General features: G+C 37.8%; 1 non-coding gene across 1 annotated transcript; it reads right to left on the bottom strand.

Moving 5' to 3' along the window:
* Positions 1-19,446: 19,446 nt before the first annotated feature.
* TRNAS-AGA lies at positions 19,447-19,528 on the bottom strand. The gene has a single exon. It is a non-coding gene; the product is annotated as a tRNA-Ser (tRNA).
* Positions 19,529-19,988: the final 460 nt, after the last annotated feature.

Here is a 19,988-nt window from a genome sequence, read left to right as displayed (position 1 = left end):
AAACCCTTGTCAAGTAGCTCCTGAAATTGTTCTTGTAACTCTTTTAGCTCTACTAGAGAAATTTGATACAGAGCTTTTGAATTTGGGTTAGCGTCAGGAACCAATTCAATTTCAAACTCCGCTTCTCTGCTCGGAGGTAGTCCAGGTAGCTCTTCTGGAATTACCTCTAGATACTCGCAGACTATCCGAATTTTCTCCTGCTTGGGTCTTTCTTGTTCTTCTGTACTCACAATGATTGCAAGTAAACCAGCACACCCTTTAACTAACATCTGGTGAGCTGCTAGAGAAGAGAAAAGTTTCTGGGTCTTCTTCCTTGGCACTCCCGTGAATTCAAAAGATGGTTCACCCTCTGGACTGAAGATTACTTTCCTTCTGCGACAGTCTATTGAAGCACTATACTTGCTGAGGAAATCCATACCCCAAATGATATTGAAATCTTGCATGGCGAGGACTACCATGCTAACATATAGTTCTCGGACTGCAATTCTGACCGGTGCAGCTCGAAGCCACTGATTGGATTCCATGACTTCCCCAGAAGGTAGGGTCGTCAAGAACTTGGAGTTCTTGCTTTCTGTAGGTACCTATAACTTACTGGCAAAAGGTACTAATACGAAAGAATGGGTCGCCCCAGTATCAAATAATACAGTAGCTAAATGTCGAAAAAATAAATACTTGACCTGTTACGACCGTAGAGGCACTAGCAGCTTCTTCTTTGGTGAGGGAGAATACTCTGGCACTATCAAAGGCTGGAACTGGTGGAGCTTCCAACCTTCCCTGACTGATATAGGGTCCCTCTAGTGCTGCTTCCATGTGATATAACTGAGCTGGCTTGCCTCCATATTGCACTGGCTGTGGCTGAGGTGCTTTGAGTTTGTTAGGGCATTCCTTAGCCATGTGTCCTTCTTGGCCACAGGAATAACATCCAGTCTTACCCAAAAGACAGGCTCCTGGATGCATTCTTCCACATTTGGGACAGGGAGGGAACTTGGTCTGCTTGTTTGCTGATCCTCCCTTCTGGTTAATTCCTGAGTTCCACTGCTTTCTTTTGCTGCCCTTGCCTTTCCAGTTCTGTTTACTTGACTGGGATTTCTGGCTCCCCACTGTCTTTCCCTTTATCTTCACTGGCTTGTGCTGCGCTCGTTGCGCTTTGTTCAGTATTCAGGGCACTGCTAATCAACTCTTCCCTGGTCAGCGGCCATGAGCTCCACCGGCCACATTAAGTGCTATCTCTGGTCTCAGATTTTCAGCAAAAGCCGACCTCTCTCCTTCTCTGTACTTACTAGCTCTAGGCAGAGACGAGCTAGTCTGTTGAACTTTTTGACTGCTTCTTCCACTGTTAGGTCACCTTGCTTGAACTCTATAAATTCTTCATAGTGCTTGTTGGTGATCTGTAGGTGGAAGTACTCTTCATAAAACTCTGACTGGAAATCAGCCCAGCTCATCTGATTGACTGCCCTCTTGGTCTTTATCCTCTCCCACCACATACGAGCATCTCCTGACAGGCAGAAAGAGGCGCACTTGACCTTCCCGACTTCTGGCCAGTCCAGAAGATCCATTGTGCTATCCAGTGTTTTGAACCAAGCCTGGGCATCCCAGGGTTCAGTAGTGCCTGAGAAGCTCTCTGGTTTCAGTTTCAGCCACTGTATGAGGTAAGCTTCTTGTCTCTGAGGTGTTGTGACGACTCCCAGGGTAGCTGCTGGAACTTCAGTTACCACTGGAGTCTCCACAGTTACTGTTGGAGGAGTGGGAGGAACTAGTTACGAATTTGCCATCAGATTGGCAATCACTTGTTTGTGCTCTGCTACCTGTTTCTGGAGTTGAGCAACAACTTCGAAGAGATTGGGCTCAGTTGATCTAAGCTCTTCGTTCTCCTGATCTTGATTCTCGGTACGAACGGTACGAGAATGTTCTCTTCTTGCCATCTAATTATACACAGAAGAAAACTTGATATTTTCTCTATCCTTTCTAACATACACATTTGTACAGAAATAAAGAAAACAGCAAAAACTCTTATCTGACTTAAGCACTTATAAGCAATTACTTTATACTGCAAATAGTAATAAAGGAAAGCAATAAAGAAAGAAAATAAATACTTTCTTACTTGAAGACGACAAGGATGATGCAGATGTGTGTGTGATGCTGGAGAATGGAACATTGCTCTGATACCAACTGTAACGACCACCCTTCTTACTACTACTACTACTCTCTAAGAGTGACCGTTACTTAACTACTAACTCTACTTAACCGATATAATTAAAAACCACGAGGAATCCCTACCAAAAAATTTCGATAGAGTCTCCCCTGTACCGGTGACCAAATCTATAATACAAACATAGTATACGCAGCCACAGACGGCTGGAACATATTTTCCACAACCACACAGTAATAAAAATCACCATAAAACAAAGAACTACTCTAGCAATAGCAATGACTACAGTACTCCACAAATAATAAAAGAGACTAGCTAGACATGCGGAAATAAACTCAACCACAATCCCAAGTTTAATATAACATTAACAGAGAACTAAAAGAAAGTCTTGACAATTTTGCCAGCAAACTCTGGATCTCTCCATAGTCCAGTCATCACACACCTTCATCACCACCACCACCCTGTCGTCTCCCTTCATATCTTAGCTTTTCCTTTATCTGCGGTAGGAGGAAAGAAAACAAAACTATAAGCGAAAACGCTTAGTAAGTACTAATGTATCTCACAAAAACTTGAAGTGCATAAAAGTAATGCAATAATATCGAAACTGTAATGCTAAAGCAAAGCTGCATGTACTCATGGTATACAGAAATAAAACTGAATACTAAACATGCTCACTATCTGACAGGAAAGTAATGAAACTACTACTGTAGGCTTAGAATTAAAGAACTAAACTTTTATTGATTCTAAGCATAAACTTGTTTCATCTTCTTATATCCTTATACTAGAAATTAATCTTTTAATTTCTCTTTTACTTTCTTCTTCTTTTTCTTCTTACTTTTCTTATACTAGAAATTAATCTTTTAATTTCTCTTTCACTTTCTTCTTCTTGTTCTTCTTTTCTTTTCTTCTTTGGGCCCAGGCTTAGTACCATCTTGTTTTGCGCGCTCTCTAATAGTGACTGGGGTAGCGAGCCTCCATCCCTATGAGGATAAAGACCTCGGTCTTACCAGGGCCAAGACCTCGGAATTGGTCACCTGGATTTGTTTAACGACAACCTCGGAAGTCGGGTACTAGCCTCTTACTTTAATTTACTTGTTATCTCTTTTTAACTAGACTTTAGTCTTTTTCTTTACTCATGCTTCTTATAATCCTTTATTAGAGCCTATTAGAATCCTATAGATATATCTAACAAGTATAGGATTACAACTAACCAAGCATGCTACATGAAAATAACACAAAGGAAAGCAAACCTGAACTCTCTAAGCATGATATAAAATAAAGCAAAGGAAAGCAAATCTGAACTTACTAATCATGCTATAAAATAGAGCAAAAGAAAGCTAATTTGGACTTTCTAAACATGCTGTAAAATAGAGCAAAAGAAATCTAACTTGGACTTTCTAAACATGCCGTAAAATAGAGCAAAAAAAAGCTAACTTGGACTTTCTAAACATGTTGTAAAATAGGCAAAAGAATGCAACTTTGAGCTTACTAAACATGCTGTGAAATAGGGCAAAGGAAGACTAATTTGATCTTATTAATCATGCTACAAAACACACTTTATATATAGCTGTTCGTGCCCTGTTTTGGCCAGGAAAACTAAACTACAAGGTGCTCTAAATGTATGTTGTTTGTGCTTAATATAACAAGGTAAAACTAAGCTACAAATAAGCTGTTCAATACTACACAGTTTAAATTTATTTTCATGGCAGCAAGGGGAAATTACACTTGCCCAACTAATTTCTAATGGAAACTACTCCATTTACCTAAAACCTCTTCTCAACTTCCTATAAAACTCACGGCAGCCAAAAGAAAGCTGAAGAATTGCTACTGTTCAGTCCACAGGAATGAACTAAATTCAAAAGAAATCTAAAACAGCAAGTATCTAAAGCTAACACCACATGCTTTAAACTAGAACAGACTTAAAACCATTCAAATCCCTTCTTCTCCCTTTTATCAACTCACAGCAGCCACCCAAAAGCAAGAATCCAACTTGCTGAATTGAAACTTAAGAAATCCAAATTTAAAGAACTCAATAAACACATAGCAATGTGTACGATTTACAAATAACATAGAATCTACTACTGGAACCAAGTAACAAGGCTGATCGTACCCCTTTCCTAGCATAATTCTGCTTGCTGAAATGTTACAAACAAAACCCATGTAACTTATTCAAAACTATACCTTCACAGAATCACAGAAACCTTTAGGCATGTTACAACCGAAAATAACACAAAGGAAACCTAAGCCAAAATCTTTATAGCATGTTTCGGATTCAAGAAACTCAGAAAAACAAGGAAACGAAAACCGAAAGATCGGAGCAACTCCTACCACAGGTGAGTAGTACTTACCCTTGATTGCTTGGACTTACAACCGAGAGAGGAAGGAGACTTCTGGGGTTCGGGTGAAGCTCTAAATCTAGGCGTTTCCTTTGTGTCCGCGTCTCTTCTTGACGAGAGGAGTTCAATGGTGTAATGTCCCCTCGGAGACGAGTGTTCGCCGGCCACCAGAATGCCCTAGCCTCGCTGTGTTTTCATCCAAGAAGAGCCGGCGCCGCGCACGCGTGAGGAAGAAGAGAGGTAGAAATTAGGTCACGGGAAATCAAGCCCTAAGTTCTCCCTTTATAACTCCAATATTTCTATTATCAACTATCCTTTAAATTACTTCCGTTCTTTTCTTAGTTAACAAAACTCGCTGGCTCAGCTGTCAACCGGCTTTTAACCGAAGCCACAGATCGCAGCTTCGATCCCTCAGCCGCGCACTTTTTTCCAATTTATTTTAAGTGTTCCAACTACTGCATATATACATTTCGTTCAATATATATTCACAAAAGACCCGCGGCTCACTTGGTTGCCTCGCTTCGCTTAAGGCTTAGGACTTGTCCGAGGTCTACGGATTGAATCTCGACTTACACAATTTTTGTCTAAACTTCTTCGTTTTGTAAAAATACCAAACAACCTCCAAAAATTACGTAAAAATACTCTAAAAATTTCTAAAAATCTCTAGAACATTTTAAAAGCATTTCCAGATATTTTTGAGGGCATTTAGAACTCGAAATAGGGAAAATTGGGTCGTTACAATCCCCCATACCTTATAAAAAGTTCGTCCTCGAACTTAGAATAGCTCTGGATACTTCTGTCTCATACTGTCCTCCTGCTCCCAAGTGAATTCCTCGTGCTTCTGGTTCTGCCAGATGACCTTCACTAGTGGTACTTCTTTATTTCGTAGTCTCTTAACTGCTCTGTCCACTATCTGTGTAGGTCTGATCCTCTTGGATCTGCACTGACTGAGGCTGAATCACTTAGCTCGGGTCGTGGAGACACTTCTTTAGCATGAAAATATGAAATACATTATGTATTGCTGACATGTCTTGTGGTAAGTCCAGCTTGTAAGCTACTTTCCCAATCCTTTCTGTGATCAGGTAAGGTCCTACATAACGAGGACTTAATTTGCCCTTCTTGCCAAATCTCATCACTCCCTTCATAGGAGCGACCTTGAGAAAGACTGAATCCCCTACTTGGAATTCAAGTGGCTTACGGCGTGTGTCAGCATAACTCTTCTGTCTACTCTGGCAATCTCAATTCTCTATTTGATCTTCTGGATAGCCTGAGTAGTCACATCTATCAGCTCTGTCTGAATGCCCAGTTCCACTTCCATCTCTCTTCTTTCACCTGCTTCTTGCCAGCAAATGGGTGATCTGCACTTCCTACCATACAACGCCTCATAAGGTGTCATCTTGATGGTGGCTTGATAGCTATCGTTGCAGACAAACTAAGCTAAGCATAGATACTTGCACCAACTTCCCTCGAAATCTAGCACACAAGCTCTGAACATACCTTCTAAAATCTGATTTACTCGCTCTGTCTGTCCATCAGTCTGAGGATGGAAAGCTGTGCTGAACTTGAGTTTGGTGCCTAGTGCATTCTGAACGCACTCCCAAAAGTGTGAGGTGAAGCGCCCATCTCTATCAGAAACAATAGATTTAGGGACTCCATGAAGTCTGATCACCTCCTTAACGTATAGTTGTGTCAACTGCTCTATAGAGTGGAACACCTTGATGGCTAGGAAATGAGCAGACTTGGTCAATCAGTCTACTATTACCCATATCGCATCACATCCATTTGTGGTTCTTGGGTCTATGCCATTTGTTGACCGCCTCTATTTTGGTTGGGTCCACTTGAATACCTTCTTTAGAAATTATGTGACCTAGAAATGCCGCTTGATCTAAACAGAACTCGCACTTTGAGAATTTAGCATAAAGCTGCTTCTGTTGTAGGGTCTGCAGTACTATTCTCAAGTGCGTGTCATGCTCCTCTAGGGTCCTTGAATAGACTAGAATGTCGTCGATGAATCCGATGACAAATGTGTCAAGGTATTCTCTGAACACTCTGTTCATTAAGTCCCTGAAGACTGCAGCTGTATTAGTCACTCCAAAAGGCATGACTACAAATTTTGTAGTGTCTATATCTGGTCCTGGAAACTGTTCTGGATGTATCACTTTCTTTCACTTCCAACTAATGATACCCATAGCGCAGGTGTATTTTTAAAAACACTATTGCCCTTTTTAGCTGATCATATAGATCATCTATTCTGGAATGAGGGTACTTGTCCTTAACTGTTACTTTGCTCAACGCTCTAAAATCTATGCACATTAGCATGGATCCGTCTTTCTTCTTAACGAACAACTCTGGAGCTTCCCAAGGTGAATGACTAGGGCGGATAAAACCCTTGTCAAGTAGCTCCTGAAATTGTTCTTGTAACTCTTTTAGCTCTGCTAGAGAAATTTGATACAGAGCTTTTGAATTTGGGTTGGCGTCAGGAACCAATTCAATTTCAAACTCCGCTTCTCTGCTGGGAGGTAGTCCAGGTAGCTCTTCTGGAATTACCTCTGGATACTCGCAGACTATCCGAATTTTCTCCTGCTTGGGTCTTTCTTGTTCTTCTGTACTCACAATGATTGCAAGTAAACCAGCACACCCTTTAACTAACATCTGGTGAGCTGCTAGAGAAGAGAAAAGTTTCTGGGTCTTCTTCCTTGGCACTCTCGTGAATTCAAAAGATGGTTCACCCTCTGGACTGAAGATTACTTTCCTTCTGCGATAGTCTATTGAAGCACTATACTTGCTGAGGAAATCCATACCCCAAATGATATCGAAATCTTGCATGGCGAGGACTACCAGGCTAACATATAGTTCTCGGTCTGCAATTCTGACCGGTGCAGCTCGAAGCCACTGATTGGACTCCATGACTTCCCCAGAAGATAGGGTCGTCAAGAACTTGGAGTTCATGCTTTCTGTAGGTACCTATAACTTACTGGCAAAAGGTACTAATATGAAAGAATGGGTCGCCCCAGTATCAAATAGTACAGTAGCTAAATGTCAAAAAAATAAATACTTGACCTGTTACGACCGTAGAGGCACTAGCAGCTTCTTCTTTGGTGAGGGAGAATACTCTGGCACTATCAAAGGCTGGAACTGGTGGAGCTTCCAACCTTCCCTGACTGATATAGGGTCCCTCTAGTGCTGCTTCCATGTGATATAACTGAGCTGGCTTGCCTCCATATTGCACTGGCTATGGCTGAGGTGCTTTGAGCTTTTTAGGGCATTCCTTAGCCATGTGTCCTTCTTGGCCACAGGAATAACATCCAGTCTTACCCAAAAGACAGGCTCCTAGATGCATTCTTCCACATTTGGGACAGGGAGGGAACTTGGTCTGCTTGTTTGCTGATCCTCCCTTCTGGTTACTTCCTGAGTTCCACTACTTTCTTTTGCCGCCCTTGCCTTTCCAGTTCTGTTTACTTGACTGGGATTTCTGGCTCCCCACTGTCTTTCCCTTTATCTTCACTGGCTTGTGCTGTGCTCGTTGCGCTTTGATGTCATTCAGGTAGTGCTCAGCAATTAATGCCCTACTGAACAACTCTTCACCAGTCTGGGGCCGGTGAGCTCCACTACTCACATTCAGTGCTATCTGTGGTCTCAGCATTCTGAGCAACAGTCTGACTCTCTCCTTCTCTGTACTTACTAGCTCTGGGCAGAGACGAGCTAGTCTGTTGAACTTCTTGACTGCTTCTTCCACTGTTAGGTCACCTTGCTTGAACTCTATAAATTCTTCATAGTGCTTGTTGGTGATCTGTAGGTGGAAGTACTCTTCATAAAACTCTGACTGGAAATCAGCCCAGCTCATCTGATTGACTGCCCTCTTGGTCTTTATCCTCTCCCACCACATACGAGCATCTCCTGACAGGCAGAAAGAGGCGCACTTGACCTTCTCGACTTCTGGCCAGTCCAGAAGATCCATTGTGCTCTCCAGTGTTTTGAACCAAGCCTGGGCATCCCAGGGTTCAGTAGTGCCTGAGAAGCTCTCTGGTTTCAGTTTCAGCCACTGTATGAGGTAAGCTTCTTGTCTCTGAGGTGCTGTGACGACTCCTAGGGTAGCAGCTGGAACCTCGGTTAACCCTGGAGTCTCCACAATTACTGTTGGAGGAGTGGGAGGAACTAGTTACTGATTTTCCATCAGATTGGCAATCACTTGTTGCTGCTCTGCTACCTGTTTCTGGAGTTGAGCAACAACTTCGAAGAGATTGGGCTCAGTTGATCTAAGCTCTTCGTTCTCCTGATCTTGATTCTCGGTACGAACGGTACGAGGATGTTTTCTTCTTGCCATCTAATTATACACAGAAGAAAACTTGATATTTTCTCTATCCTTTCTAACATACACATTTGTACAGAAATAAAGAAAACAGCAAAAACTCTTATCTGACTTAAGCACTTATAAGCAATTACTTTATACTGCAAATAGTAATAAAGGAAAGCAATAAAGAAAGAAAATAAATACTTTCTTACTTGAAGACGACAAGGATGATGCAGATGTGTGTGTGATGTTGGAGAATGGAACATTGCTCTGATACCAACTGTAACGACCACCCTTCTTACTACTACTACTACTCTCTAAGAGTGACCGTTACTTAACTACTAACTCTACTTAACCGGTATAATTAAAAACCACGAGGAATCCCTACCGAAAAATTTCGGTAGAGTCTCCCCTGTACCGGTGACCAAATCTATAATACAAACATAGTATACGCAGCCACAGACGGCTGGAACATATTTTCCACAACCACACAGTAATAAAAATCACCATAAAATAAAGAACTACTCTAGCAATAGCAATGACTACAGCACTCCACAAATAATAAAAGAGACTAGCTAGACATGCGGAAATAAACTCAACCACAATCCCAAGTTTAATATAACATTAACAGAGAACTAAAAGAAAGTCTTGACAATTTTGCCAGTAAACTCTGGATCTCTCCATAGTCCAGTCATCATACACCTTCATCACCACCACCACCCTGTCGTCTCCCTTCATATCTTAGCTTTTCCTTTATCTGCGGTAGGAGGAAAAAAAAAACAAAAGATCTATAAGCGAAAACGCTTAGTAAGTACTAATCTATCTCACAAAAATTTCGAAGTGCATAAAAGTAATGCAATAATACTGAAACTGTAATGCTAAAGCAAAGCTGCATGTACTCATGGTATACAGAAATAAAACTGAATACTAAACATGCTCACTATCTGACAGGAAAGTAATGAAACTACTACTGTAGGCTTAGAATTAAAGAACTAAACTTTTATTGATTCTAAGCATAAACTTGTTTCATTTTCTTATATCCTTATACTAGAAATTAATTTTTTAATTTCTCTTTTACTTTCTTCTTCTTTTTCTTCTTACTTTTCTTATACTAGAAATTAATCTTTTAATTTCTCTTTCACTTTCTTCTTCTTGTTCTTCTTTTCTTTTCTTCTTTGGGCCCAGGCTTAGTACCATCTTGTTTTGCGCGCTCTCTAATAGTGACTGGGGTAGCGAGCCTCCAAACCTATGAGGATAAAGACCTCGGTCTTACCAGGGCCAAGACCTCGGAATTGGTCACCTGGATTTGTTTAACGACAACCTCGGAAGTCGGGTACTAGCCTCTTACTTTAATTTACTTGTTATCTCTTTTTAACTAGACTTTAGTCTTTTTCTTTACTCATGCTTCTTATAATCCTTTATTAGAGCCTATTAGAATCCTATAGATATATCTAACAAGTATAGGATTACAAATAACCAAGCATGCTACATGAAAATAACACAAAGGAAAGCAAACCTGAACTCTCTAAGCATGATATAAAATAAAGCAAAGGAAAGCAAATCTGAACTTACTAATCATGCTATAAAATAGAGCAAAAGAAAGCTAATTTGGACTTTCTAAACATGCTGTAAAATAGAGCAAAAGAAAGCTAACTTGGACTTTCTAAACATGCCGTAAAATAGAGCAAAAGAAAGCTAACTTGGACTTTCTAAACATGTTGTAAAATAGGCAAAAGAATGCAACTTTGAGCTTACTAAACATGCTGTGAAATAGGGCAAAGGAAGACTAATTTGATCTTATTAATCATGCTACAAAACACACTTTATATATAGCTGTTCGTGCCCTGTTTTGGCCAGGAAAACTGAACTACAAGGTGCTCTAAATGTATGTTGTTTGTGCTTAATATAACAAGGTAAAACTAAGCTACAAATAAGCTGTTCAATACTACACAGTTTAAATTAAGTTTCATGGCAGCAAGGGGAAATTACACCTGCCCAACTAATTTCTAATGGAAACTACTCCATTTACCTAAAACCTCTTCTCAACTTCCTATAAAACTCACGGCAGCCAAAAGAAAGCTGAAGAATTGCTACTGTTCAGTCCACAGGAATGAACTAAATTCAAAAGAAATCTAAAACAGCAAGTATCTAAAGCTAACACCACATGCTTTAAACTAGAACAGACTTAAAACCATTCAAATCCCTTCTTCTCCCTTTTATCAACTCACAGCAGCCACCCAAAAGCAAGAATCCAACTTGCTGAATTGAAACTTAAGAAATCCAAATCTAAAGAACTCAATAAACACATAGCAATGTGTACGATTTACAAATAACATAGAATCTACTACTGGAACCAAGTAACAAGGCTGATCGTGCCCCTTTCCTAGCATAATTCTGCTTGCTGAAATGTTACAAACAAAACCCACGTAACTTATTCAAAACTATACCTTCACAGAATCACAGAAACCTTTAGGCATGTTACAACCGAAAATAACACAAAGGGAACCCACGGCAGAACACCCAAAGCCAAAATCTTTATAGCATGTTTCGGATTCAAGAAACTCAGAAAAACAAGGAAACGAAAACCGAAAGATCGGAGCAACTCCTACCACAGGTGAGTAGTACTTACCCTTGATTGCTTGGACTTACAACCGAGAGAGCAAGGAGACTTCTAGGGTTCGGGTGAAGCTCTAAATCTAGGCGTTTCCTTTGTGTCCGCGTCTCTTCTTGACGAGAGGAGTTCAATGGTGTAATGTCCCCTCGGAGACGAGTGCTCGCCGGCCACCAGAATGCCCTAGCCTCGCTGCGTTTTCATCCGAGAAGAGCCGGCGCCGCGCACGCGTGAGGAAGAAGAGAGGTAGAAATTAGGTCACGGGAAATCAAGCCCTAAGTTCTCCCTTTATAACTCCAATATTTCTATTATCAACTATCCTTTAAATTACTTCCGTTCTTTCCTTAATTAACAAAACTCGCTGGCTCAGCTGTCAACCGGCTTTTAACCGAAGCCACAGATCGCAGCTTCGATCCCTCAGCCGCGCACTTTTTTCCAATTTATTTTAAGTGTTCCAACTACTGCATATATACATTTCGTTCAATATATATTCACAAAAGACCCGCGGCTCACTTGGTTGCCTCGCTTCGCTTAAGGCTTAGGACTTGTCCGAGGTCTACGGATTGAATCTCGACTTACACAATTTTTGTCTAAACTTCTTCGTTTTGTAAAAATACCAAACAACCTCCAAAAATTACGTAAAAATACTCTAAAAATTTCTAAAAATCTCTAGAACATTTTAAAAGCATTTCCAGATATTTTTGAGGACATTTAGAACTCGAAATAGGGAAACTTGGGTCGTTACAATCCCCCATACCTTATAAAAAGTTCGTCCTCGAACTTAGAATAGCTCTGGAAACTTCTGTCTCATACTGTCCTCCTGCTCCCAAGTGAATTCCTCGTGCTTCTGGTTCTGCCAGATGACCTTCACTAGTGGTACTTCTTTATTTCGTAGTCTCTTAACTTCTCTGTCCACTATCTGTGTAGGTCTGATCCTCTTGGATCTGCACTGACTGAGGCTGAATCACTTAGCTCGGGTCGTGGAGACACTTCTTTAGCATGAAAATATGAAATACATTATGTATTGCTGACATGTCTTGTGGTAAGTCCAGCTTGTAAGCTACTTTCCCAATCCTTTCTGTGATCAGGTAAGGTCCTACATAACGAGGACTTAATTTGCCCTTCTTGCCAAATCTCATCACTCCCTTCATAGGAGCGACCTTGAGAAAGACTGAATCCCCTACTTGGAATTCAAGTGGCTTACGGCGTGTGTCAGCATAACTCTTCTGTCTACTCTGGCAATCTCAATTCTCTGTTTGATCTTCTGGATAGCCTGAGTAGTCTCATCTATCAGCTCTGTCTGAATGCTCAGTTCCACTTCCATCTCTCTTCTTTCACCTGCTTCTTGCCAGCAAATGGGTGATCTGCACTTCCTACCATACAACGCCTCATAAGGTGTCATCTTGATGGTGGCTTGATAGCTATCGTTGCAGACAAACTCAGCTAAGCATAGATACTTGCACCAACTTCCCTCGAAATCTAGCACACAAGCTCTGAACATACCTTCTAAAATCTGATTTACTCGCTCTATCTGTCCATCAGTCTGAGGATGGAAAGCTGTGCTGAACTTGAGTTTGGTGCCTAGTGCATTCTGAACGCACTCCCAAAAGTGTGAGGTGAAGCGCCCATCTCTATCAGAAACAATAGATTTAGGGACTCCATGAAGTCTGATCACCTCCTTAACATATAGTTGTGTCAACTGCTCTATGGAGTGGAACACCTTGATGGCTAGGAAATGAGCATACTTGGTCAATCAGTCTACTATTACCCATATCGCATCACATCCATTTGTGGTTCTTGGGTCTATGCCATTTGTTGACCGCCTCTATTTTGGTTGGGTCCACTTGAATACCTTCTTTAGAAATTATGTGACCTAGAAATGCCGCTTGATCTAAACAGAACTCGCACTTTGAGAATTTAGCATAAAGCTGCTTCTACTGTAGGGTCTGCAGTACTATTCTCAAGTGCGTGTCATGCTCCTCTAGGGTCCTTGAATAGACTAGAATGTCGTCGATGAATCCGATGACAAATTTGTCAAGGTCTGCTGTTTATTTAAGATTTTTAAATAATTTTTAAAAGATTTTAAAATAATTTTTAAATAATTTTTTAAAATATTTTAAAGAATTTTTTTAAAAAAAATAAAGTTTTATAAACAAATTTTTATAATAATTTTTAAAATGACTTTTGAAATTAAATTCAATTTAATTTGTTTTTAATGTAATTTTAATTTTAATTTTAATCTAACTTAATTTAATTTAATTTAGTTCAATTCAATTCGATTTTTTTTCATATTCGATTCGATTTGGTTCTATTCGATTCGAATTGGGTTGATTCGATTTGAATTGATTCGATTCGATTTATTTCGATTTGATTCAATGTCCTTAGTCATCTCACTCGATCTAGGTTTTCAATCAGGTAATCCTATAATTTTTATGAGATGAATTGGATTCAATTTTAGGATTTAATTTAACTTTGTGTTAGATTCAGGTTTAGCTTTGGGCTCAACAAATAGGCATTCTCTGAATAAACTTCTGGGTTATGGTGAGTCACTTGGACATCATTAAAATAACCATGCCTTCGAGGTTTTCCAAATAGTCCTATCCACTGAACTTAATACAAAACCTTGGTCTAATTAGTTATGATCCATAAAGGGTAGTTTCGGTTAGTTCCACTTAGCCAAATACACCAGGTCGAAGCCATATCTTCCTAGACATGCATAGATTAAGCTTCCCTAACGTACTATCATCCAAAACTTCACCAGTACCATAGGTCAAGTTAAACTCTTATCCCTTTTTAACTAGTCCTAATTACCCTGCCGGGTAGGTTAGTTTCGATTACCCTATCGGATATGTTATTTTTGGAGGTGTCAGTTAATCTGGAGCCTCTCCCTAAATTATTGATTTCCCTTTTAAGATTTTTGTATAATTAAAGTTAATTTTATTTAAGATTTAATGTTTAATTTGTAATTTAGATTTAAGTTTTAAAATTTTGAATTAATTAGATGAGTCAAATTGTCCTTCTTTACATGAATGTATTTAATGTTTAAATTTTTCATTTAATTTTAATTCTATTAAGTTAATTGAATTATCTTTCTTTAATCTTTTAATGTTTAAGTTTTTATTAATTTTTAAATTTGAATTAATTAAATTATTTGAATTATATTTATTTAAAGATTTATTTTTTAGCCTTTTATTAATTGTTAATTTTGAATTTTCTAGATCATCTTTGTTTAATATGTTATTTTTAACATTTAATTTTAAGTTTGTTAAATTTAGTTTTGATTTTATCCTTATATTTTCTTTGCCTTTTAAGTTGATATGATTAGTGAAATTTATTAGATTAACCTTATCATTAAAATTTAATTTTTTGTTAATTAAATTATCTTGGGTTTGGATAGGATTTTCTAGATTGATATTGCCTAGATTATTAAATAATTTATTATGAAATTTATTAATTTTATCTAGATCAATATTGACCTTGTCATCTTTATCATTTGAATGTGTAGATTTGTTTAGGTTTAAATTTGAATTTTTAGGTTTATTAATTATTTTCAGATTTTCTATATATTCTAAATTAATTAGATTTATTTTATCAGTAAATATTCTAGGGGGATTTTTGCAAGTATTGTCAACTATACTATTTTCATATAAATTTTCAGAAATATCCAAATTAACATGCATATTATTTAAACTACTATTAGCAGGAGTATTTTGGTAAATATTACTAACCTTAAGCTCAACCCCTAATTCAGTAGGTTTTCCCGTTGGATCTGACTCGAGTCCGGATTCAATTTTGACTTGATCATTTAACTACAACGGCTCCTCGTGAAGCTTGGACATACAGGTCCAAACTCGTGGGCATCCTTGACTTTTCCTATCTTGCAATTAACTATGTTAGGTAATAAATCTGAAATTAACTTTATTACCTTTTGGTTTGCTTCTGAGTTTTGTGTTGATCTTCTCAGTGCCAAGCCACTATCAAAGTCGTTCATGAAAATGAAGATTTCCATATGCATTTTCCACAATTTGAATTCATGCCTCTCGTACATCTCATATGAAAGTGGTTCGTGAATGCTCCATCCTTCTAGAAGAAACATTGATCTTGCACACAAGGAAACAAACAAAAAGAGTCCCAAGACTTGGTTTTGAATTAGCAGTGTTGGAGAAACAGAAATATGGGTGAAAAAAAATAAAATATTAATAAAATATTAAAAAATATTATTACAAATTTTTGAAGTGCGATATTTCGCTAATACCGACCAATGGTGAAAAAATGAAAATGAAGTTTTCAAAAACGGTTTTGGAAGGAAAAAACGAAAGGCGTAAGAATATTTTTTAAAACCAAACGATATCTATTTTACTTTTAAAAAGGACCCCCCCTTTCTTGATTGGTGGTTGCACCAATTCAGAGCGGTATCGGCTCTGATATCACTTATTGGATCGAAGTGTTCAATAGAGGGGGGGTGAATATCGATTAAAAAAAATCTCGAGTAAGCAACAGAATAAAAAATACGAAAAGAATGACACAAGTAGTTTTACTTGGTTCGGAGCCTGTGTCAACTCCTACTCCAAGGCCGGCATGCAAGGGTGCTTTCGATGGGCAATCCACTAGCAATTCGGAATAATTGTTTACAATTTAAAGTATAAGAATGCTAATAGAAAAAGACAATACTGACAAAAGGAAAGAAAAAAAGAGCAGCGCGTTGTCAAAGTATCTTCGCAGCGTCGCAGGAGCACAAGAGAGCGAACGTCAGTTGTTGTTCTGAGTCTAGAGTCTACCTTCCTTATATAGGAGGTTCGGGGCACCCGAAACCTCCAGGGAGCCTTGAATATGGCGTAGCCGACCCAACCAGGATGTTCCACGTGACGAAATGACGTTGCGGATATATTTTGCATTCCGGGCGCTCGGACCTCCAGGCGCCCGGACCACTCTTTTCCAGAAATCCCTTCTCTTGCACAAAAGAGTTAGTCCGAGGCAAAATACAAATAATATTATCCTACAAAATAAAGTGTTAGCACAGTTTAAAGTTAACAAACAGAGTATTAGCTAGATTCCGTCTCCTTGAGACCGGAATCTAGTCACGATCTCGACTTAGATATCCGAAATGGGTTTAAGTCGGATCGACGCCTAATGTTCCCTTCCCAGGAACGCGTCCTTACAGTCACTCCCCTCCAGTGACTTACCTTTACTTACCTGCCAAACATCAAGGTCAGCCCTTCGACCTGTCTAGGCTTCATGTAAGCTATCCGGTCAGCTCGTCAACCTAGCTGAGCTTCCCTACAACACTGAGTTAGCACAGTATTAGCAGAATGCAAGTATAACCTACGGTTACCTCCTAGGGTTGTCTACCTTCACTTACTAGGACTTCCATTGCCTGACTTCACTCACCAGGACTTCCTCCACCTAGCTTCACTCACTAGGGTCTGGCTTCACTCATCAGGACTTCTTCCACCTAGCTTCACTTACTAGGGCCTGACTTCACTCACCAGGACTTCCACCACCTAGCTTCACTCACTAGGGCCCTGCTTCACTCACCGGGACTTCCACCTTGCCTAACCTTTGGTTAGGACTTACCTTTGCTAGTCATCTAGTCCTGACTAGACTTCTCTCTCCCAAATATCAGGTCATGTTTGGGTCAACCCTTGGTCATATTGTCAAACATCGAAACCCTAGAGGTCAATTGCACCAACATTGAGTGGCACCCAATTGCTATCACGACACTCTGCCAAGCAAGAATTGCACAACAGAAGAGGAGGGGAACGAAGGTGGAGAACTTCTGCTTGTGTGTGTCAGCAAAAGGTTGGTTGTTCCACTTAGGTAAATTTTGCCCTGACTGGTCGGCATTTGGCGCGCAGGTCGTGCCCACACACGAGTCAACATGGTTCAGTGCAATCCAGGCCTTGGATTTGTACCCCCCCTGTGCACCCACGCGTGAAAAAGAATCTCTCCCTATGTATTTGTTCACATCCTCAATGCATGTGAATCAATATAAACCAACTAACATATTATAAAACTTCCAATGTAAGACTAAAGTCTCATTCACAATAGAACATCTTTTCTCTTCTACCTCTTCTCCATTCACATCACTTATATCCAACCCTATCTTTATCTGTTAAATACGTCTTATTTGCTTTATCAATTCAAATCGTCTCACCTGACCCATTTACGGGCACTCAACTCGTTGATTTATATGAACTATTTGATTTACCTAGGTTCATATTCCCAGCCTGTTGGACCCATTGAAATCATTTGAATTGTTTGGTCCATATTATCTACCTTGCTTTGCCTACTTAACTAGTTCACTGCATCAAATTTGTTCAACCAATATAACTAGTTAGGCCCCTCTCTCTCTCTCTCTATCCTAAATACTATATAAATTTGATGTTCAACCAATATAACTAGTCAGACCTCTCTCTCTCTCTCTCTCTCTCTCTCTCTCTCTCTCTCTCTCTCTCTCTCTAGATCCTAAATACTATATATATATATATATATATATATATAATTTAATGCAAAGACAAAATTATATATATATTACTATATATATATATATATATATATATATATATATATATATATATATATATATATATATATATATATATAGTATATAGTATTTAGGATCTAGAGTTTAAGGTTTAGGATTTAAGATTATACTAGTAATTATACATACACGTTGTGTGAGCTAGACCTCTTATACCAGGTGAGATAATACAGGGAGAGATCTCATAGAAGAAGAATTAATCTATGAAAAATAGCTATAAGTGGCTTCATCCCTGGTTGTGTGTGTAATATACGTTCGATAATCCCAGCAATAAACGACTGTAATAGACTTTCTCTTATAAAAAATTAATTTAATATCATACTTGATCTTAGCCAAAAGTTGAGAAAAATATATTTTCTAATCTCACCGGTTTAAGTTATTTATAGAAGTTTCTATACTCATACTGTTACCAATTTTAAGATGTGAAAATAAAAAAATTCTATATTTCTAATTAATTAATAAAAAAAATTCTCAATAATACGAATCATAATTAAATATCAAATTCTAAATCAATTAATTAATGAGAAAAATTTCTTAATAATAATTCTAAAATCCGACTAAACTATCTTCTGCCCTTGCCTACCTAACTCAAGTAATACGTTAGGGTTATCCGATCTAGTTATTTATTTATTTTTCTATATTTTAAAATAATACGTAATATTATATTTAGACAAGATGGTAAAATATATATTCTACAAAATAAAATAATTTAGTTTAGAATAAGCATTCAATCTCTTATTATTTATCTAAATATTAAAAAAATAATTATTAGATATTATTTATCTAAAAGATAGGATTGAAATATAATGAATTATTTATCATAGAATTATCAAATATTTATTCATTTAATTAGAATAAAATAAGAAATAAATCATTATCATCTTATATTGTTAATTAGAGTAAAAGAGTATCATTCATTCCCAAAGGACTCATATAGTCCGCTCCACTTTAAGATACGGGGATATTTTATCCAAATTGTAGGCGTTTATATGAGAAAAATCAGACAACGAGACATTTGAGATTTTCTTGATTCCAGAGAACGAATTTTTTTCCCGATAAGAGGAAACCGTAAATAAATAAAAGAAATAGAAAAAAAAACGTAAAAAAATGATAAAAATCGAAAAAATAAAAAATATAAAAAAATTAAAAATGAAATATAAAAAAACGTAAAAAATAAAAAACGTAAAAAAAATAAAAACATAAAATAATAAAATAATAAAAAAACATACAAAATAAAAAAATAGGAAAAAAACAAAAAAAATATTAAAAAAAATAAAAAAAATGTAAAACAAATAAAAAAACACATAAAAAAATAAAGAAAGAGGTGAAAAAAGTAAAAAACATTATAAAAAAAAACAACGTAGAATTAAATAATTATAATAATATTATATATAGTTGATTTTATTCCCCATATTAATTTGTCATCCATTCCATCCGATGTAGATGAAATGAGAGCAAATCTCCTCAAAGTAAATATACAAATGAATTTATGCAAAAGAATCCTATCCTAACAAAAAACGTGGTCGGCAGGATTCGAACCTGCGCGGGCAAAGCCCACATGATTTCTAGTCATGCCCGATAACCACTCCGGCACGACCACTTTGGTGAACAAATGTTTTATTAAAATAAATTAATAATTATAAATGTTTTACGGGTAATGTTTTAAAATTTTTTAAAGAATAAATGGGGAGAAAGTTCTATTAGAAATTTAACTTTATATGCAGTTCTTATTTTTAAAAAACTTTATTTTCTGTCTACGTACAAAATTTTGTTTGATTCAACTCTTTCTTTCTGGTAAATATCATTAACAATTAACCTTTATACCTTTTGATATAAAAAATTTAAAAATAAGTATAATTTATTTTAAATTCTTCAATAACATTTAGACATGACCACGATTCGAAACCGATGGTTCGACGGTTCGAAACCACCGGTTCGACGATTTCAGGCAGGTCGACCCTTAACCTTAACCGCCCAAGGCGGTTACGGTTCACGGTTCGGAACCGCCCGTTCACGGTTCGGTTCACGGGTCGTCACGGTTCAAAATTATTATGTTAAAA

The sequence above is a fragment of the Zingiber officinale genome, chromosome 2B (assembly GCF_018446385.1).
Source record: "Zingiber officinale cultivar Zhangliang chromosome 2B, Zo_v1.1, whole genome shotgun sequence".
NCBI lineage: Eukaryota > Viridiplantae > Streptophyta > Magnoliopsida > Zingiberales > Zingiberaceae > Zingiber > Zingiber officinale.
This window is presented reverse-complemented; position numbering and strand designations above follow the sequence as displayed.